This window comes from Nomascus leucogenys, chromosome 11 (assembly GCF_006542625.1).
Source record: "Nomascus leucogenys isolate Asia chromosome 11, Asia_NLE_v1, whole genome shotgun sequence".
NCBI lineage: Eukaryota > Metazoa > Chordata > Mammalia > Primates > Hylobatidae > Nomascus > Nomascus leucogenys.
The window spans coordinates 31,860,516-31,883,873 of NC_044391.1; the positions used below are offsets into that span (position 1 = coordinate 31,860,516).

The following is a 23,358-nucleotide window of genomic DNA, read 5'->3' on the forward strand; positions in this document are numbered from 1 at the left end:
TGCTCCCATTAATGGAATATCATTGCTCTTCTTAAGAACAATACACCTACTCCTCCATTAGATCTTATCACCTCTCACTTGATCAAAAATACAACCCAAAAAACTCTCTATTCCCTCTGCCTAATCTTTTTTTTTCTTTTTACTGAATTTTCTCCCTCAGTATAAAATATAACACTTCTTTCATTAATGAGATAAACAACCCTTCTTTTCCCTTACAGGTACTGCCCCATTACTTTCCATCCCTCTAGAACAGGGGTGTCCAATCTTTTGGCTTCTCTGGGTCACAATGGAAGAAGAAGAATTGTCTTGGGCCACACATAAATACACTAACACCAACAATAGCTGATGAGTTAAAAAAAAATACAAAAAAAAAAATCTTATAATGTTTTAAGAAAGTTTACAAGTTTGTGTTGGACCACATTCAAAGCCATCCTGGGATGCCTCCAGCCTGTGGGCCGTGGGTTAGACAAGCTTGCTCAAGAGCCAACCATTTGAAAAGTGTTTTTAATTTTGTCCCTGCCATTTTTACTTAAATGCACTATAATCAGGCTCATGTCTAGGTTATCAGTAAACTTCACATTTCCAAACCCAATAGGTTTCATCACACCTGTTTTGCTGCAGAAATCGACACCTTAAATCATTATCTGTTAATGAAACATAGGCATCAAGATGACAGTAATTTTCTGCGTTTTTTTTTCTACATCCATTATCTCTGTGCCCAAAACCAGTTTTTGGCACATAGTACCTAGTAAATATTTGCTGAATGAATAATTTCTATCTCTGTCAGTCTTTAGCCATCATTTGTTTCCACTTTCTGTGTGGCTGCCTCTAGCATGCTGACTCCATTCCTTTCTAATATGCTACTTCTGATACTATGAAATGGGTCAAAAGATAATGGTGTTAAAATCTTGCTACAGAAGACACATATAGTCACTATGTTAATGACTGGAGAACTCCACAGTAACTAGAATGTATGAACCTGAATAAATTTTGTTTTTTATTTTAGCTAACAAATTTTTTTTCTTTTTGATTTTGGTTTCTCAATATTTTTTATTGTGGTAGAAACATTTAACATGAGCTCTAATCTCTTAGCAGATTTTTAAGTATAAAACACAGTATTGTTAAATATAGGTACAGTGTTGTACAGCAGATCTCTAGAACTTACTCATCTTGCTCTACCGAAACTTTATGCCTGTTGATTAGTAATTTCTCATTTCCCTTCCTCCAGCCCTTAGCAATCACTATTTCACTATGATTCTATGAATTTGACTGTTTTTGATAACTCATATAATTGGAATCATAAAGTATTTGTCTTTCAGACTGGCTTATTTTACTTAGCATAATGTCCTCAGGGTTCATCCATGCTGTTACATATTGCAGAATTTCTTGATATTGTTTAAATATAGTTAATTTTACTAGATAAAAGAATTTGGGGTAAATGACATATGATGATGATTAGTACTAATGATTTTCAAGAATAATACATAAGGCTCTTGAGTGACTTTTCAATAGGAAGTTTCATTGATGGAGAGATGCCAACAGGCCCATTGTTTTGATGTACAGTTTTATTAATGGCAAAGAACACAGGAGGTTTGCTGAGAAGCTAATGCAGTTTAATCTTCAGAACCGCACAATTGCATAGGCCCCTTCCAATTCCCTGAGAGATGCTAGCAATGCATTCAAATGATCATATTTTTGTATAAAATGAAAAAGCAAGCTGTTTTACCTCAAGAGGTTCATATCCCTGTTATTTCTCTCCAATAAGATTCACTTCTAATATTTGTGGGACTTGTGAAAAAATGTAGATGAAGGTCTCCATCCTGCAGCCCACCTTCCTTAATACTACAGACTCCATCTTACTAGGTAAAGGTCTTGGGCATGTATGTCACTCAAATTACCTCCATCTGCACTCCATCTGTACTCTACCTACCTCCATTCCTGCAAATGCCCCACCCCAGACTTCTACAGGTCTAAGGAGTTGTATAGCAGGTGTGCACAATGACAGGATATGGCTGGGAGAGATTCTCACTGATTCCTTGGAAATAGGCTTGAGGCTACGCAGGGCAGGAAGTTCTAGGTTCCCAGATATCTGGATCATGGTGATAAGGAGTGCAGGAGGTAAGAGTGGGGTTACGCACTGGCTCTAAGTGGACATATCCCATGGCCCTCCAGACTCCTTAACCTGTGGGGAGTGGCATGGATGGGGAAGGACTCAAGAGAGACTCTCTAAAACCCAGGGCCTAGAGTAGAGGGCCTAGTTTTCCAGTTCTAAGAGCAACACTGATTTCCACTTCCTCTCTCTCACAGCTCCCCTTATAAGATGCTGTTGCAGTAGCCATGAGAATCTAGGAATAGGAGGCAGTTGATTTAAAGATAGAAGTTTTTAGTGGAATATATATTTATATGGTTTGCCATTACTTCCAAGTATAGTTTAATTAGTGCCAATAATTCTGGTATAGAAATAGTTTTCAGGAATCCTCCCTCTAATGTCTATATTGACTTACTCTTTAGATGACACAAAAGGGCATGGTCAGGGGCACATCATGAAATGACACTCTGATACCTGGAGCTGGATTATGTAGGGTGAGCAAGGTTTGAGGATAGCAACAAAACCTAGTAGAGAAGAAAGAAAGTTTGAAATGATGTATCCAGAAGATTATCTGCAGGAAATTCTAGATCTTAAAATGTGTATGTGAAAGACTCTTGATAGAGGTTTTCCCAAATTTGACAAAAATCCTAAGAAGGTACATGGTATCACCAATAAGAAGTAATAACAACAATATACACTTTTAAAAATGATCAATAGTTAAAAATAATTAAATTGACCATATTACAGAAAAGATTGACTTTTTATTCTCTCAGAAAAATAACTACATGAATCACTGCTACATAAAGAGGTGGTCAGAGACCATGAGGCCACAGAAGTAAGAAAAACAAAGACTGTAAATGTGTAATTTTTCTGAGATTTGTGATATTTGTAGTATTTATCAGCTTTTAAAATTTATAGTGTATTGTAACTACTTTATATGATTAGGTATTTTTGTATTCACAATTTTACTTTCTTTTTCCATAAGAAGGGCTCCCAAAATTGCATAAGCTTCAGGTACTACACAACCTGGACTTCCCTGGCAAAGAAAAAGAAAATATCTGTTTGGAGATGACAATTCAAAGAAGGAGAATGGGGTGCAATATGCTCCCGGACTAGTAAGGCCCATCACAACACTCCAAAGTTCCCCTGGAAGAAATATCACTGCTCCAGAGGCCACCTGCACAGAGAGAGGATTCCACCAGACAAGAGGCTCATCTTGACCCTTCGTGAAAGGAAGGTTACATGCCCTATTCCTACACACACACACACACACACACACACACACACACACACACACACACATTATTTTTACTGCAAAACTTGGTGAATCCAAGAATAGATTTGAAGAGTATTTCTCAGCAAGCCAGGCTTTAGGTCACGCCTCTGTTCTTCCTCCAAAGAATTCTATTTAAATAGTGAAAAGGACTCCTTTCACAGAATGAGACCTTTAAAAATATTAGATATATTTGGGACTCTTCAAATATTCTCTAAAATCTATTTTGAACCCACCTACAACACCAAAATATAACAAACAAAAATGAGATTGGTATCATCTCTAGGTATTAGGTTAAACCAGAAGGCAGATATCTTCAAAGTTCGTTGCTGCCTGCAGACCACACAGGACAGAACAGCAGTGTGGCAACCCGTATTTTTATTGCATGTTAACATGTCAAGGTTTCTGGAATGGGTGCCTAATGTATGCTAATGTACCTTGTACATCTATTTCATGAATGAATGGGTGAGTCACACACTGGAACCATTAGAAGAGTTAAGTTGAGAGAGATAAAGAGAGAGAGACCTCTTTTACTTTTCTTTACAGACACAGGCCCTTAAACAGTAGGCAGCACTCTCAACCTGAAAACAAAGGCCTAAAGAGATCTGAAATCTTTGCCACCTTCTCAAGCTTTTTTTATCCCAAATCAGACAAGGCTTGCAGCCATTATTAAACATAGTATGGAACGTTTAGTTAAAAGTCATAGAGGTGTTCCGCCCTACTTTTCTCAGCGTCTGCTATTGGAGTTATCACTGTTACTGACAAGGGCCTTGTATTCTCTTGCCAGGAGGCAAAACTACTCAGAGAGAAGCACTCAGAGTGATTGCACATTCTTTCCTTAGAGCTATGACAAGAGATGATCAGTGCTGCCAAGGCGGCTTATGCAGGCCATCACTGCTCCCTTGTTCCTCAGAGAATGCTGCAAGCCCTGACTTCTTAAGAGAGTGCTGAAATAAATCTCTGTTAAATAAGAATGAGCATAGGTTTATACATTTTATTCTAAGAGCCTAGTCAAGTCATATCTTGTACTGTGTCTAATAAATAATTATTTATGGAATGAATACATTCTTCTCCTGGAAAAAAATACAGGGCAGTGATGCCAAACTAATTAACTTAAAACAATTATGTAAGTGAAATAACTTTTACTTTGTTTTAATCTAGTATTTCAAGTCACTGCAAAAAGACACTAGCCCATGATTTCACTTCCTTTTTCCCATTTTTAACAAGCCTATACTCTTCAAGCTAAATTAGCAAATGTTCTTACTTAATTGATTCATCTAAAGCTATCAAAAGAGTCAAGTGAGGAAAGCTAGCTATGCATTGGAGGATTGGTTATCTCACCTTTAATGTTAAAATGTCTCTTGCCAATAATGACAGGAGCAAAAGGTACAGAATAAGGCAGTAATTATTTTATGTCTCAACTAATAAGAAAAGAGTACTATACAAACTTAGAACATTCTGTATAAGCCAATTTTATTGCATTTCTAATATAAATAAATAATTTCAATTTAAATTATCACAGGTCTTTTTTTCTATCATAGTTATTCTGTTGTTTTATAGATAATTATTTTAGTCAGCATGAGTTGCTGCAACAAGTGCCATATAGAGTGGGTAGCTTACCATAACAGGCATTTATTTCTCACAGTTCTAGGTGCTTGGAAGTCCAAGATCAAGATGCCAGCCAATTCAGTTCTTGGTAAGGACTCTCTTCCTGGCCTACAGAGGGTAACCATCTTGCTGTATCCTCACATTGTAGAAAGAGAGAAAGATTGTGTCTCTCCTGTATACTCTTTTTTTTTTTTTTTTAGACAGAGTCTCGCTCTGTTGTCTGTCACCCAAGCTGGAGTGTAGTGGTGCGATCTCGGCTCACTGCAAGCTCCGCCCTGGGGTTCATGCCATTCTCCTGCCTCAGCCTCCCGAGTAGTGGGGATTGCAGGCGCCCGACACCATGCCCAGCTAATGTTTTTTGTATTTTTAGTAGAGATGGGGTTTCACCATGTTAGACAGGATGGTCTCCATCTCCTGACCACGTGATCCTCCCGCCTCAGCCTCCCAAAGTGCTGGGATTACAGGCATGAGCCACCATGCTCGGCTTTCCTGTATATTATTTTAAGGGTACTAATCCCATTCATAAGGGTCCTACCCTCATGACCTAATTACCTCTCAAAAGCCTCAACTCAAAATACCATCACACTGGGGACTAGGACTTTAACATATAAATCTGGGGAGACACAAGCGTTCAGACTGTAGCAATAATATTATATGGAACAATGTGTCATTATAGTTTAATATTAAATAGAAACAAAGCAATTCAACCAATATTTATTTTCACATGGTTCACTTCCCAGTCCTAAAAAGTTGTCTTGCATCATATAAAAGACCTATAGTCTTTTAAGTAGTTAGATACATTTGGCCCAATGTAACAGTGTGCAGAATATGGTAGCATGAATCTGTATAATTTTAAGCAGAATGTTTTAGATATGATTGCCTTTTTCAGATGAGGAAACTGGGGTTGAATACATTTCAGTGACTTACCCAAGGTCAAACAATTCTGTAACCACAAGTCAAAGCTAGGATCAATCCCTCCGTTCTTGATCCAGTGCTCTTCCTCCACGAAAATTTACCCCACAACAAGTACAGCAAAACCTCATCAGAGAACTTGAGAAAAAAACAATGGTTGATTTCAAAATACAAAAAAGTTTAGGTTTGAAAAATTTTTAAAACAAAAGGCTGTTTAGCTATTTAGCATTAGGTTAAAATATGAATGAAGTAACTAAACAAAATTGCATTAATACATTTGATGGAGCAATTGAATTGTTTATTCCAAGGTAAATTTAAGAAAAACGAATTTATGTAAAAACTGGCACAGTAAAATGGGCCATGCAAAATTTTTAGTTTGTCTTCTCCTTTAAATGACTGATTGATATAAGGTTGATGCTAATAAGATAACAGAGTAGAAGATACTAGCCCAGATACTACACACAAAAAATTAGACAGTCATGCACCAATAAAAATAGCCCAGAGAGGGATCAAGAGTCTAATTAAGAACCTGCTATAACACAGGGGAGCAAAAAATGGAGAGTAACTGCATAAAAAGATTTGCTGGAAGATCAGCAATTAGCATACTTGAGGTATCTGGAGATGTCTAAGAATGAAGAAAAAAGATAGTGGCTGTCATAATCCTCCATATGAACATGCAGCATGTGCCACCACAGTCCCCAGCGGCCTATTATGTGGAAGGCCCTAGAAGACTTTGCCACTGAGGACCTCAACAGCCCCTGTTTCAGCCATGCACTCCTTATAGCTTTTACAGTAAAGATCCCCTTAGTGTCCAGCAACAAAGATGCTAGCAGCCTTCTCCTCAGAGGACATCAAGAGCTTTCATCACTGAGATAACCAGCAGCCATCACTGTCACAGACCCCCAAAAGTGGGAGATGCTTCTGTGCTCCCTGCCACGTAGAAGGAGCTGCTGTTGTGCCACCCTAGAAAAAGGGCCTCCACCTCCACCAACCCTGCACATACCTCGGACCCTGGAAACATGGATGCTCCACAAATTCCCACGCTCCAATCCCAGCTCTGTGGCCACACTACAAGCACCCACACCTTGGAAATTAAAGCCACTAGCACAACACATGAGCCCATACCCTAGACTCTAGAGCCACTGTCACTCCACACGTATCTGCAAGCTAGACTCCAGCTCCACAACCACTCTGTGAAAACCTGCACCACAGACAACATAGATGCCACTCCAGCAGGCACATCTACACTGCAGACCCAAAAAAGTAGTTAGTCTGCACATGCCTGTGCTCCAGACCCTGTTCTCTATGACTGTGCCATAAGTACCTGTGTCTTGGACATTAGTGTTAATAAAGTGCTGCACATTGCCTGCACCCTGAACCCCAGCTTTCCAGCTGTTACACAAGCACCTGTGCCTTGCACACCATTACCAACACTGCAGCAGGTGTGCTTGTACCCCAGGGACTGGTGCAACTACCACCTCGGATCCCGAAGTCCCTTTATGTGTACTTATAATCCAGACCTCAGCTCCAAAGCTGCTCCATGGGTGCCATACATCAGATACTGGCACTACTGCCACTTAAAGTGCACCCAGGAGCAAGCTTGAGCCATGCCAAGAGAGAAACTCTTGGCCACAATTTCCTCTGTGGGAGAAAAGGATATCTAGAGGATCCCAGCAGGCTTTGCCACCAAATATTCCAACAGCACTCTCTGCTGCATACGTCCACAGCCTGGGACCTGTAACCTTTGCCAATGCTGATCTCAGTGAGTGAAACTTCATGCAGACTATGTCTCTGCACCCCTACTAGAGCCAGGACTGCTACAACTTATCCAGCCAGCATCCTCACACCCACCGATAGGTAAAGATCTTTCTCCATTGAAACCAATCTATAAATTCTTGAAGAGGTGACTGCTCTATCAAATGTTCAGACATCTACACAAAGCAATAAGAAATATGCAATGCCAACAAAACATGACACCATCAACAGAGCACAATAATTTTCCAGTAACTAGCCCCAAACAGAGATATACAAATTACCTGATGAAGAATCCAAAACAAATGTTTTAAAGAAACTCAGCAAGATACAAGAAAACAGACTGGCAAGTCAATGATATTAGAAACACAATAGTTCAAGAAAGAAACTTGAAGAAAACTTAAACAAAACACATAGATCAAGAAATAAATAGAAATAATAATAATAATAATAAACAGAAGTCCTACAGATGAAGAATACAGTGAATAAAGTAAAAAATGCAATTGAGAGCATCAATAGAATTTATGAAGCAGAAGAATCTGTAGACTCAAAAATGGTCAAGTAAAATATCTAGTTAGAGGAGATAAATGAAAAAAAAAAAGAAGGAAAAAGACTAAAAAAAAGCTACAGGAGTTATGGGGAATCATCCACAGAGCTAATGTCTGCATTATAGGAGTCTCAATTACCAAAGAGCGAAAAGGAGACAGAAAGATTATCCAAAGAAATAATGGCTGAACACTTCCCAAATCTGAGGAGATATATTGATATTCAGGTACTTCTGAAGCTCATAGGTCCAGTATAGTTTAACCCCCTCAAAAATTCATGGAGATATATTAATCAAACTATCAAAAATCAAAGACAATGTTCAAAGCAGAAGAGAAAAGAAAATTATGTTATATAAGAGAAATTCCATAAGGGTACAGGAGATTTCTCAGGAGAAATTTTGCAGGTCCAGAAAGAGTAGCATGATATAGTCAAAGTGCTGAATGAAAAAAAAAACTGCCAACCAAGAATATCTTTCCTGGAAAATCTGTCCTTCAAAATGAAGAAAAGATAAAGACATTCCCAGAAAAACAAAAGAGGACATTTATTACCACTAGAACTGCCTTACAAGAATTGCTAATGAAATTCGGCTTCAAGCCGAAAATAAAGGGCATTAATTAGCAACAACAAAAAAAATAGGATTATAAAACTAACGAGTAGGCTGGGCATGGTGGCTCACGCCTGTAATCCCAGCACTTTGGGAGGCCGAGGCAGGCGGATCACGAGGTCCAGAGATCGAGACCACCCTGGCTAACACGGTGAAACCCCGTCTCCACTAAAAATACAAAAAATTAGCTGGGCATGGTGGCGGGCACCTGTAGTCCCAGCTACTCGGGAGGCTGAGGCAGGAGAATGGCGTGAACCGGCAGGCGGAGCTTGCAGTGAACCAAGATCACGCCACTGCACTCCAGCCTGGGAGACAGAGTGAGACTCCATCTCAAAGAAAAAAAAAAAAACCTAATGAGTAAAAGTAAATAATACTTTGGCAAATTCAGAATAACACTGTAAATGATAGTTTGAAAATCACTTATAATTCTAGTGTAAAAGTTAAAAGGGCTAAAAATAACTATAATAATTTGTTAATGGATATATAGTATAAAATATGTAAATTATGACATCAAAGACATAAAATGCAGGAGGAGAGGAGTAAGAGGGCAGAGGTTGTGTATATGATTAAAGTTAAGTTGTTATTAGCTTAAAATAAACATTTATAACCTGTCTTATATAAGACTCATCACAACAAAGAAAAAAATATAGTAAATATACAAAAAATAAAGAGAAAAAAATGAAAACAGGCCTCTAAAAATAAATAAAGCCACAAAAGATACAGCAAGAGAGAAAGAAAGAAACAAAGAATCTAGAAAATAGGCAGAAAAGAGTTAACAAAATGGCAACACTAAGTTTTCACCTATCAATAATTACCTTGAATGTAAAATAATTAAATCCTCCAATCAAAAGACAAAGAGTGACTGAACGGATAATTTTTTTTTTAAAAAAAGGCCAAACTACATGCCAAATATGAGGACTCACTACAGCTTTAAAAACACACATAGACTAAAAGCAAAGAGATGGAAAAAGATAGTCTATACAAATGGAAACCAAAAAAAAAAGCAGGGTTAGCTATGCTTATAACAGACAAAAAAGACCTTATGTTGAAAACTTTAACCAGAGACAAAGAAAATAATTATATAATGATAAAGAAGTTAATTCATTAAGAAGATACAGCAATGATAAATATATATGCATTCAATGTTGGAGCACCTAAATATATAAAGAAAATATTATCAGAACTTGAAGGAGAAATTGACAGTAGTACAATAATAATAAATGATTTGAATACCTCATTTTCAATAATGTGTAGATATCATACAAAAACAAGGGTATAGTGGACTTGGACAACAGTTTAGACCAAATGAACCTAACAGACATATATGCATGCCACATTTTATCCAAGAGCCGCAGAATACACATTTCTCGCATGAGTACATGGAACATTCCCCAGGATAATAATATGTTAGGCCACAAAACAAGTCTTAAAAATTTTAAGAAGATTGGAATAATATCAAGTATCTTTTTCAAATGCAATGGTATGAAACTATAAATCAATAATAGAAGGAAACTGGAAAACTTACAGATATATGCAAATCAACCAATAGTCTCTTGAACAACCAATAGGTTAAAGGAGAAATATAAACTTATCTTGAGACAAACCAAAATGGAAACATACATACCAAAACTTATGAGATGTAGCAAAAGCAGTGTGAAGAGGAAATTTCATCATAGAAAACACATCAAAAAAAAAGAAAGGTCTTAAATAAACAATAAAATATTATATCTTAAGGAACTATAAAAAGAAGAACAAACTAAACTTATAATCAGTAAAAGGAAGGAAACCATAAAAAATGAAACAGAGGTGAGAAAATCCAACGGAAAGGTCAACAAAACTAACATTTTTTTTTGAAAAGGTATACCATATAGATAAATCTAACTAGACGAAAAAAAAGAAAATTTAATCAAGTGACATTAGAAATGAAAGAGGAGACATTACAATTGATATCAGAGAAATACAAGAGATCTTAAGAGACTATCATGAATGATTATATACTAACAAATTGGATAATCTAAAAGACTTAATGGATTAAATCTTAGAAACATACAGCCTACCAAAATGGGATCATGAAGAAACAGAAAATCTGAATAGACCAATGAGTAAGAAGATTAAATCAGTAATTGAAAAAAATCTATTATTAAGCAAAAGTCCAGGACTTGATAGCTTCACCGGTAAATTCTACCAAACATTAAAAAAAAAAAAACTAATACCAATACTTCTGAAACTCTTCCAAAAAATTGAAGAGCAAAATCATCTTATGAGGCCAGCATTACCTTGATACCAAAGCCAGGCAAGAACACTACAAGAAAAGAAAATTCAAGCCAATATCCCTGATCAACACAAATGCAAATATCTCCTCCCCAAATACTAGCAAATCTAAAATAAAAGAATATTAAAAGAATCATACGCCATGATCAAGTGGGATTTATCCTTGTGATGTAGGGATGGTTCAACATATGCATTCAATTAATGTGATACAACACATTAACAAAATTAAGGACAAAAATAATATGATCATCTCAATAGATGCAGAAAAAGCATTTCATAATATTCAACATCCTTTAATAATAAAAACTCTCCACAAATTAGGTACAAAATGAACGTTCCTCAACATACTAAAGGGTATATACCACAAGCCCGCTATAAGCTTTTCCATTAAGATCAGAAACAAGATAAGAATGCCCACTCTTTCCACTGCTATTCAACATAGTTCTGGAAGTCCTAGCCAGAGCAATTCAGCAAGAAAAAGAAACAAAAGGCATGCAATTAAAGAGTCAGAGGGATAAATAAAAGAAGGAAAGAAGTAAAGTTATTTCTCTTTGAGAGTACATTATATGCACAAAGACTCCACAAAAAACTGTTAAAACTAATGAATGAATTCAGTTACAGCATGAAAAATCAACATAAAAGTCAGAATTTTAATACTCTAACAACTACTCAAACAGAAATTAAGAAAACAATCCTATTTACAAAGGCATCAAAAAGAATAAAATATCTAAGAATAAATTTAGCCAAGGAAGTGGAAGATCTGTTACACTGAAAATTATAAAAGTCTGATAAAATAATTAAACAAAACATAAATAAATGGAATCAATATTGCCAAATTATCCATTCTACCTGAAGTGACCTACAAATTCAGTGCAAATCTCATGAAAATTCCAATGAATTTTTCACAAAAATAAAAAAAAAAACTACCCTAAAATTTATATAGAACTACAAAAGACCCTAAATAGCTAATGTAGTCTTGAGTAAGAAGAACAAAACTGCAGGCATCTCCTGATTTCAAATTATATTAAAAGGCTAGAATAATCAAAACATTCCATGCTTATGGATAGGAAGAATCAATATCGTGAAAATGGCCATACTGCCCAAAGTAATTTATTGACTCAATGCTATTACCATCAAGCTACCATTGACTTTCTTCACAGAATTAGCAAAAACTACTTTAAATTTCATATGGAACCAGAAAAGAGCCCATGTACCCAAGACAATCCTAAGCAAAAGAAACAAAGCTTGAGGCATCATGTTACCTGCCTTCAAACTATACTACAAGGCTACAGTAACCAAAACAACATGATATGGTACCAAAACAGATATACAGACCAATGGAACAGAACAGAGACCTCAGAAATAATGCCACACATCTACAATTATCTGATCTTTGACAAACCTGACAAAACAAGCAGTGGGGAAAGGATTCCCTATTTAATAAATGGTGTTGGGAAAACTGCCTAGCTGTATGCAGAAAACTGAAAACTGGACCCCTTCCTTACACCTTATACAAAAATTAACCCAAGATGCATTAAAGACTTAAAACATAAGATCTAAAACCATAAAAACCCTAGAAGAAAACCTAGGCAATATAATTCAGGACCTAGGCATGGGCAAAGACTTCATGACTAAAACACCAAAAGCAATGGCAACAAAAGCCAAAATTGACAAATGGGGTCTAATTAAATGAAAGAGCTTCTGCACAGCAAAAGAAACAATCATCAGAGTGAACAGGCAACCTACAGAATGGGAGAAAAGTTTTGCAATCTACCCATCTGACAAAGGGCTAATATCCAGAATCTACAAGGAATTTAAACAAATTTACAAGAAAAAACAAACAAACAAACCCATCAAAAAGTGAGCAAAGGATATGAACAGACACTTCTCAAAAGAAGACATTTATGCAGCCAACAAACATATGAAAAAAAGCTCATCATCACTGGTCATTAGAGAAATACAAATCAAAACAACAATGAGATACCATCTCATGCCAGTTAGAATGGTGATCATTAAAAAGTCAGGAACAACAGATGCTGGAGAGGATGTGGAGAAGTAGGAATGCTTTTATACTGTTGGTGGGAATGTAAATTAGTGCAACCACTGTGGAAGACAGTGTGGTGATTCCTCAAGGATCTAGAACCAGAAATACCATTTGACCCAGCAATCCCATTACTGAGTATACACCCAAAGGATTATAAATCATTCTGCTATAAAGACACATGCACATGTATGTTTACTGCAGCACTATTCACAATTGCAAAGACTTGGAACCAACCCAAAATCCCATCAATGATAGACTGGATAAAGAAAATATGGCACATATATTCCATGGAATACTACACAGCCATAAAAAAGGATGAGTTCATGTCCTTTTCAGGGACATGGATGAAGCTGGAAACCATCAATCTCATCAAACTAACACAGGAACAGAAAACCAAAGACCATATGTTCTCACTCATAAGTGGGAGTTGAACAGTGAGAACACATAGACACGGGGAGAGGAACATCACATACCAGGACCTGTCAGAGGGTGGGGGGGCTACAGGAGGGATAGCACTAGGAAAAATATCTAATGTAGGGGATGGCTGATGGGTGCAGCAAACACATGTATACCTATGTAACAAACCTGCACGTTCTGCACATGTACCCCAGAACTTAAAGTATATATGTATATGAATATATATATGAATATATATAAATATATATACATATATTTAAGAAACAGTATAGTACTGGCATTAAAGCAAATCGACTGATGAAGCAGAATGAAAAGCCCAGAAACAAACCCACACCGGTATGGTCAACTAATTTGTGACAAAAGACTAAGAATACAAGATGAGGAAAAGACAGTCTCTTTAGTAAATGGTTTTTCTAAACACTGGATATCAACATGCAAAAACAAAATAAATGAAACTGAACCCTTCTCTTAAACCACACACAAAAATCAACTTGAAATCAAAGACTTAAATGTAATACCTAAAACTGAGAAGCTCCTAAAAAAAAAAGAGCAAAAGTTCTTTGATATTCATTGGTCTCTACAATAATTTTTCAGAGCACAAGCAGCAAAAGCAAAAATAAACAATTGCACTGCACGAAACAAAAATGTTTCTTCATAGCAGAGGAAATAATCAGCAAAATCAAAAGGCAAACTATGGAATGAGAGAAAATATTTGTAAGCCATGTATCCATAAGGAGTTAATATCCGAAATACAAAAAGAACTCATGCAACTCAATAATGAAAAATAAAACAAGGCACAGATTTAAAAATCTGTGGGAAAAGGATCTGGATAAATATTTTTCTGAAAAGGACATACAAATGGTAAACAGATATTTTTAAAAGTGTTCGGCATCACTATTCATAAGGGTAATGTCAATCAAAACCACAATGAGCTATCACCTCACACCTGTTAGGATGGCTATTACCAAGAAGTCAAAAGATAACAAGTGTTGACAAAGATGAGGAGTAAAGGAAATCCATGTACATTGTCAGTGGACATGTAAATTAGTACAGTAATAATGGAACACAGTATAAGAATCCCTCAAAAAATTAAAAATAAAACTCACATGATCCAGCAATCTCACTTCTGGCTTCTGAACATATATCCAAAGGAAACAAAACCATCTCAAAGATGCATCTGGATTCCCATTTCACTGCAACACAATTGCCAAGATTTGGAAACAACCTAAGTGTAAGTCATCAGATGAAATTCAGATGAAATATATATATATATATATATATATATATATATATATATATATGTGTGTGTGTATGGAATATATATAAAATGGAATATTATTAAGCCTTAAAAAAGGAAATCCATTTATGACAACATGAATGAACTTGGAAGACTTTATGCTAAGTGAAATAAGCCAGACACAGAAACAGAAGCACTTCATGATCTCACTTATATATGGAATCTAAAAAACGGTGAACTCATATAAACAGTTTAGAAGGGTGGTTTCCAGGTGCAGGGGACTGAGGAAAATGGGAAGATGTTCATCAAATGGTACAAACTTGCAAAAGGTATAAACTTTTATAGTGACTTTTATAACCTGAAGTTATGAAATGAATAAGTTCTAGAGCCCTAATGTATAGCATAGCAACTATGGTTAATAATAATCTATTATATACCTGAAATTTTCTAAGAGAGTAGATCTTAAGTATTCTCACCACAACAAGAAAAAGAATTATGTGTGATAATAAATATATTAATTAGCTTGATTGTGGTAATTATTTTACTATGTATAGTATAATTAGCTTAATTGTGGTAATTATTTTACTATGTATACATGTATCAAAACCTCACATAACACAACTTGAATATATACAATTTTTGTTAATTACATCTTAAGAAAGCTGAAAAAATATTAAATGCAAAAAAATTAAATGATTTTTAAATGATTATCAACAATGTGTTTACAAGGGTTATTCTTTGTCTTCATGAGTTGCACTGAAAATTGGTTCTTAAGTTTGGGTGGATTTATGAGAGACATGTGACTGTGCTGAGTATTGTCAACAATTAAAAAATCTCTTAAAACTTGCACAGCGGAACATTTTTTATAAATATAAATCTTTGGGCATGAGCAAATTAACTTTTGGTACAAAAAATTAAAGTAAAATAACAGAACTGCTATTGTTAAACTGTTGTTTTAAAAACATAGAGAAAAATTTACTAATGTTTTTATTTTAAAAAATAAGTATAACCTGTTTGACTCATCACCAATGAATATGATTATTGTCTCAGTTATAGATAGTTCACTATTGTTCTTTCCTCCATAATGAAGCTAAGTGCAGTAAATATGGTGTGGTAAATAGTACGCAAGACTACAGAACTTCTTTTTGAAAGTGTTATCTGTAATCAATTTTAAGTTAAAAGACTCTGCATGAACGTGTCACTGATTGCATAATTTGTTTATAAGAAATTATGTCCAACATGGTGATCTAAGAAATTCAACCACTTGATAAAGTTTGCTTCCTCATTTGAAGAATTCATCTTTATATCTTGCTGCAGTATCTGGGAACTTTCCACTCTCCTGCCTTCATGATAGTAATTATGAAAAGTTATTTTCATCCCAAGTAGTCTACATGGTAAAAGGAAATTTTTGCTAGTAGCATAGACTTGGTGCTTTTTCAAAAGAACAAAAGTTTTAAATAAAAGACAATTTAAGACTACTCAAGTCACTATAAAAGTCAATTATCAAAGTTAAAACATTATCACATATATATTAAGAAATCCCAGCTGATTGAACTCGCCTGCAGCTCTCGGGTTCCTGTGGCTTTCTTCTTTATCGGAGCCAGGCCTACATGCCAGCAACCATGTCCAAGGGACCTGCAGTTGGTATTGATCTTGGCACCACCTACTCTTGTGTGGGTGTTTTCCAGCATGGAAAAGTAGAGATAATTGCCAATGATCAGGGAAACTGAACCACTCCAAGCTATGTTGCCTTTACGGACACTAAACAGTTCATCGGTGATGCCGCAAAGAATCAATTTGCAATGAACCCCACCAACATAGTTTTTGATGCCAAACGTCTGACTGGACACAGATTTGATGATGCTGTTGTCCAGTCTGATATGAAGCATTGGCCCTTCATGGTGTTGAATGATGCTGGCAGGACCAAGGTCCAAGTAGAATACAAGGGAGAGACCAAAAGCTTCTGTCCAGAGGAGGTATCCTCTATGGTTCTGACAAAGATGAAGGAAATTGCAGAAGCTTACCTTGGGAAGACTGTTACCAATGCTGTGGTCACAGTGCCAGCTTACTTTAATGATTCTCAGCTTCAGGCTACCAAAGATGCTGGAACTATTGCTGGTCTCATTGTACTTAGAATTAATGAGCCAACTGCTGCTGCTATTGCTTACAAGAGCTCAGACAAAAAGGTTGGAGCAGAAAGAAACGTGCTTATCTTTGACCTGGGAGGTGGCAATTTCGATGTGTCAATCCTCACTATTGAGGATGGAATCTGTGAGGTCAAGTATGCAGCCGGAGACACCCACTTGGGTGGAGAAGATTTTGACAACCGAATGGTCAACGGTTTTATTTGCTGAGTTCAAGTGCAAGCATAAGAAGGACATCAGTGAGAGCAAGAGAGCTGTAAGACGCCTCCGTACTGCTTGTGAACGTGCTAAGCGTACTCTCTCTTCCAGCAACCAGGCCAGTATTGAGATCGATTCTCTCTATGAAGGAATTGACTTCTATACCTCCATTACCTGTGCCCAATTTGAAGAATTGAATGCTGACCTGTTCTGTGGCACCCTGGACCCAGCAGAGAAAGCCCTTCGAGATGCCAAACCAGACAAGTCACAAATTCATGATATTGTCCTGGTTGGCGGTTCCATTAGTATCCCCAAGATTCAGAAGCTTCTCCAAGATTTCTTCAGTGGAAAATAACTGAATAAGAGCATCAACCCTGATGAAGCTGTTGCTTGTGGCTGTCCAGGCAGCCATCCTGTCTGGAGACAAATCTGAAAATGTTCAAGATTTGCTGCTCTTGGATGCCACTCCTCTTTCCCTTAGTACTGAAACTGCTAGTGGAGTCATGACCGTCCTCATCAACCGTAATACCACCATTCCTACCGAGCAGACACAGACCTTCACTACCTATTCTGACAACCAGGCTGGTGTGCTTATTCAGGTTTATGAAGGTGAGCATGTCATGACCAAGGACAACAACCTGCTTGGCAAGTTTGAATTCATGGGCATACCTCCTGAACCCTGAGGTGTTCCTCAGATCGAAGTCACTTTTGACATTGATGCCAATGGTATCCTCAGTGTCTCTGCTGTGGACAAGAGTACAGGAAAAGAGAATAAAATTACTATCACTAATGACAAGGGCCGTTTGAGCAAGGAAGACATTGAATGTATGGTCCGGGAAGCTGAGAAGTACAAAGCTGAAGATGAGAAGCAGAGGGACAAGGTGTCATCCAAGAATTCACTTGAGTCCTATGCATTCAACATGAAAGCAACTGTTGAAGATGAGAAACTTCAAGGCAAGATTAATGATGAGGACAAACAGAAGATTCTGGACAGGTGTAATGAAATTATCAACTGGCTCAATAAGAATCGGACTGCCAAGAAGGAAGAATCTGAACATCAGCAGAAGTTTGCAACCCTGTCATCACCAAGCTGTACCAGAGTGCAGGAGGCATGCCAAGAGGAATGCCTGGGGGATTCCCTGGTGGTGGAGCTCCTGCCTCTGGTGGTGCTTCCTCAGGGCCCGCCATTGAAGAGGTTGATTAAGCCAACCCAAGTATAGATGTAGCATTGTTCCACACATTTAAAACATTTGAAGGACCTAAATTTGTAGCAAATTCTGTGGCAGTTTTAAAAAGTTAAGCTGCTATAGTAAGTTACTGGGCATTCTCAATACTTGAATATGGAACATATGCACAGGGGAAGGAAATAACATTGCACTTTATAAACACTGTATTGTAAGTGGAAAATGCAATGTCTTAAAACTATTTAAAATTGGCACCATAAAAAAGAAATCTTAAAAATAATTTCATTCAATTATCAATAACTTTGATTATACCAAAGTTATCAAAAATGATTCAACTTTCAAACTAAAATGATAAAATGAAGATTGCAATTGGACAAATTTTGGCTCAAAACTAAGCCCCTGATTTTCTGCCCTGTTACTTCAAACCTCCTCTGTCCCAAAGATTTTCCATATCCCTAAACACAGTCACAATGCATCCAAGTACTTACAGCTAGAAATCACTATGGATTTACCTGTTTCCCATAATCCACCAACACATGTTATCAGTTAACTACAATAGATACAAAATTATAATCTATCTCCCTTGTTTTTATTTGAGACAGAGTCTCACTCTGTAGCCCAGGTTGGAGTGAAGTGCTGTGATCATAGCTTACTGGAGCCTGGAATTCCTGGGTTTAAGCGATCCTCCTGTCTCAGTCTCCCAAGTAGCTGGGACTACAGATATGTGTCACCATGCTCACTACCTATCTATCTGCTCCACCATCTATTTATTTATTGTAGAGACAGCGTCTCACTATGTTGCCCAGACTGGTCTCCAACCCCTGGTTTCAAGCAATTCTCTCTCCTCGGCCTCCCAAAGTGCTGGGATTATAAGCATGAGCCATTGTGCCCAGCCCCTATTAATTTTTAAATAGCTTCAAAATACTCTATTTTTTCTGTTCTGACTGTTCTGTAGCTTGCTTTCCACATAGTGGCAGAAGTAATTCTTTAAAATGTGAATAAGTCCTGCATGCATCTGATTAAAACCCTTCTAAGTTTCTTTAGTGTTATTTGAAAAATGTTTTTAAAATTGACATAACATAATTTGATCTGAAATTATAGATTTCGCCAATCTTATTGACTTCTTCCTTACTCCTGTTAAGCATATTTTCTCATATGTGCCAAACATTTCTCTCTTCCTAACATTTGGACATGCTGTTTTCTCTACTAAGAGTTTTCTTCTCCCTTTCTCTGCAGGATGAGTTCCATTTCATTGTTCATATCTCACTTGAAATTTCTCCTTTGTTAGAAAGACCTTCACTTTCATCTCTATCTAAAATATGTCATCAGAATCTAATAATCCCCAACCCATTCCACACCCTTTTTGTCCATCTCCATATCCAGATATGCAGGTCATTAACTTATTGCTATCTGTCATTCTTTGAATTAATTGTTTACTGCTTCTAGCTTAGCCCCTCTCCTCACCTTAACTCATATATATAAATTAGCCTATGTTAAAATTGGTATCATTATACATTGTTTTGCTTAAAGTTGCACTTTCTATGAATCTATTGACAGTAAGTGAATACTTACTGTATTGCATTGGGAGACAGATCTTGTGGTCTGCAACTGATTTTTCTCAAAAACATTTTAGCTTCATTTTCAGCTTTAATCATAACAGAGCAACAGAGGTCATGACCTTCTTGCCATATACAAATGTAAAGCTGCACAAAATATATAAGGCAACTGTTTTTAGTTTTGTACAACAGATAGCACAGGATGTTGATCTTTGCAAAATAGAAACAAGTGAGCCCAGTGACAACTCCATTCAGTTGAGAATATAAGCTCTCCTCAGCAAATGTAAAAGAATAGAAATTATAACAAACTGTCTCTCAGACCACAGTGCAATCAAACTAGAACTCAGGATTAAGAAACTCACTCAAAACCGCTCAACTACATGGAAACTGAACAACCTGCTCCTGAATGACTATTGGGTACATAATGAAATGAAGGCAGAAATAAAGATGTTCTTTGAAACCAACAAGAACAAAGACACAACATACCAGAATCTCTGGGACACATTCAAAGTAGTGTGTAGAGGGAAATTTATAGCACTAAATGCCCACAAGAGAAAGCAGGAAAGATCCAAAATTGACACCCTAACATCACAATTAAAAGAACTAGAAAAGCAAGAGCAAACACATTCAAAAGCTAGCAGAAGGCAAGAAATAACTAAAATCAGAGCAGAACCGAAGGAAATAGAGACACAAAAAACCCTTCAAAAAATTAATGAATCCAGGAGCTGGTTTTTTGAAAAGATCAACAAAATTGATAGACCTCTAGCAAGACTAATAAAGAAGAAAAGAGAGAAGAATCAAATAGATGCAATAAAAAATGAAAAAGGGGATATCACCACCGATCCCACAGAAATACAATCTACCATCAGAGAATACTACAAACACCTCTATGCAAATAAACTAGAAAATCTAGAAGACATGGATAAATTCCTGGACACATACACCCTCCCGAGACTAAACCAGAAAGAAGTTGAATCTCTGAATAGACCAATAACAGGCTCTGAAATTGTGGCAATAATCAATAGCTTACCAACCAAAAAGAGTCCAGGACCAGATGGATTAACAGCCGAATTCTACCAGAGGTACAAGGAGGAACTGGTACCATTCCTTCTGAAACTATTCCAATCGATAGAAAAAGAGGGAATCCTCCCTAACACATTTTATGAAGCCAGCATCATCCTGATACCAAAGCCTGGCAGAGACATAACCAAAAAAGAGAATTTCAGACCAATATCCTTGATGAACATTGATGCAAAAATCCTCAATAAAATACTGGCAAACCGAATCCAGCAGCACATCAAAAAGCTCATCCACCATGATCAAGTGGGCTTCATCCCTGGGATGCAAGGCTGATTCAACATACGCAAATCAATAAATGTAATCCAGCATATAAACAGAACCAAAGACAAAAACCACATGATTATCTCAATAGATGCAGAAAAGGCCTTTGACAAAATTCAACAACCCTTCATGCTAAAAACTCTCAATAAATTAGGTATTGATGGGACATATCTTAAAATAATAAGAGCTATCTATGACCAGCCCACAGCCAATATCATACTGAATGGGCAAAAACTGGAAGCATTCCCTTTGAAAACTGGCACAAGACAGGGATGCCCTCTCTCACCACTCCTATTCAACATAGTGTTGGAAGTTCCGGCCAGGGCAATCAGGCAGGAGAAGGAAATAAAGGGTATTCAATTAGGAAAAGAGGAAGTCAAATTGTCCCTGTTTGCAGATGACATGATTGTATATCTAGAAAACCCCATCGTCTCAGACCAAATTCTCCTTAAGCTGATTAGCAACTTCAGCAAAGTCTCAGGGTACAAAATCAATGTACAAAAATCAGAAGCATTCTTGTACACCAATCACAGACAAACAGAGAGCCAAATCATGAGTGAACTCCCATTCACAATTGCTTCAAAGAGAATAAAATACCTAGGAATCCAACTTACAAGGGATGTGAAGGACCTCTTCAAGGAGAACTACAAACCACTGCTCAATGAAATAAAAGAGGATACAAACAAATGGAAGAACATTCCATGCTCATGGGTTGGAAGAATCAATATCGTGAAAGTGGCCATACTGCCCAAGGTAATTTATAGATTCAATGCCATCCCCATCAAGCTACCAATGACTTTCTTCACAGAATTGGAAAAACTACTTTAAAGTTCATATGGAACCAAAAAAGAGCCCGCATCACCAAGTCAATCCTAAGCCAAAAGAACAAAGCTGGAGGCATCACGCTACCTGACTTCAAACTATACTACAAGGCTACAGTAACCAAAACAGCATGGTACTGGTACCACAACAGAGATATAGATCAATGGAACAGAACAGAGCCCTCAGAAATAATGCCACATATCTACAACTATCTGATCTTTGACAAACCTGACAAAAACAAGAAATGGGGAAAGGATTCCCTATTTAATAAATGGTGCTGGGAAAACTAGCTAGCCATATGTAGAAAGCTAAAACTGGATCCCTTCCTTACACCTTATACAAAAATTAATTCAAGATGGATTAAAGACTTAAATGTTAGACCTAAAACCATTAAAATCCTACAAGAAAACCTAGGCAATACCATTCAGGACATAGGCATGGGCAAGGACTTCATGTCTAAAACACTGAAAGCAATGGCAACAAAAGCCAAAATTGACAAATGGGATCTAATTAAACTAAAGAGCTTCTGCACAGCAAAAGAAACTACCATCAGAGTGAACAGGCAACCTACAGAATGGGAGAAAATTTTTGCAACCTACTCATCTGACAAAGGGCTAATATCCAGAATCTACAATGAACTCAAACAAATTTACAAGAAAAAAACAAACAACCCCATCAAAAAGTGGGCAAAGGACATGAACAGACACTTCTCAAAAGAAGACATTTATGCAGCCAAAAAACATATGAAAAAATGCACATCATCACTGGCCATCAGAGAAATGCAAATCAAAACCACAGTGAGATACCATCTCACACCAGTTAGAATGGCCATCATTAAAAGTCAGGAAACAACAGGTGCTGGAGAGGATGTGGAGAAATAGGAACACTTTTACACTGTTGGTGGGACTGTAAACTAGTTCAACCTTTGTGGAAATCAGTGTGGTGATTCCTCAGGGATCTAGAACTAGAAATGCCATTTGACCCAGCCATCCCATCACTGGGTATATACCCAAAGGACTATAAATCATGCTGCTATAAAGACACATGCACACTTATGTTTATTGCGGCACTATTCACAACAGCAAAGAGTTGGAACCAACCCAAATGTCCAACAATGATAGACTGGATTAAGAGTATGTGGCACATATACACCATGGAATACTATGCAGCCATAAAAAATGATGAGTTCATGTCCTTTGTAGGGACATGGACGAAGCTGGAAACCATCATTCTCAGTAAACTATCACAAGGACAAAAAACCAAACACCGCATGTTCTCACTTATAGGTGGGAACTGAAAAATAAGAACTCGTGGACACAGGAAGGGGAACATCACACTCCGGGGACTGTTGTGGGGTGGG

At 37.0% G+C, this 23,358-nt stretch overlaps 1 pseudogene across 1 annotated transcript; it reads left to right on the forward strand.

The window, feature by feature from the left end:
* The first annotated feature begins 16,307 nt into the window (after positions 1-16,307).
* LOC100587762 lies at positions 16,308-18,299 on the forward strand (annotated as a pseudogene). The gene has a single exon (XR_001116515.2). The product of XR_001116515.2 is annotated as a heat shock cognate 71 kDa protein pseudogene (transcript).
* The last annotated feature ends 5,059 nt before the right edge of the window (positions 18,300-23,358 follow it).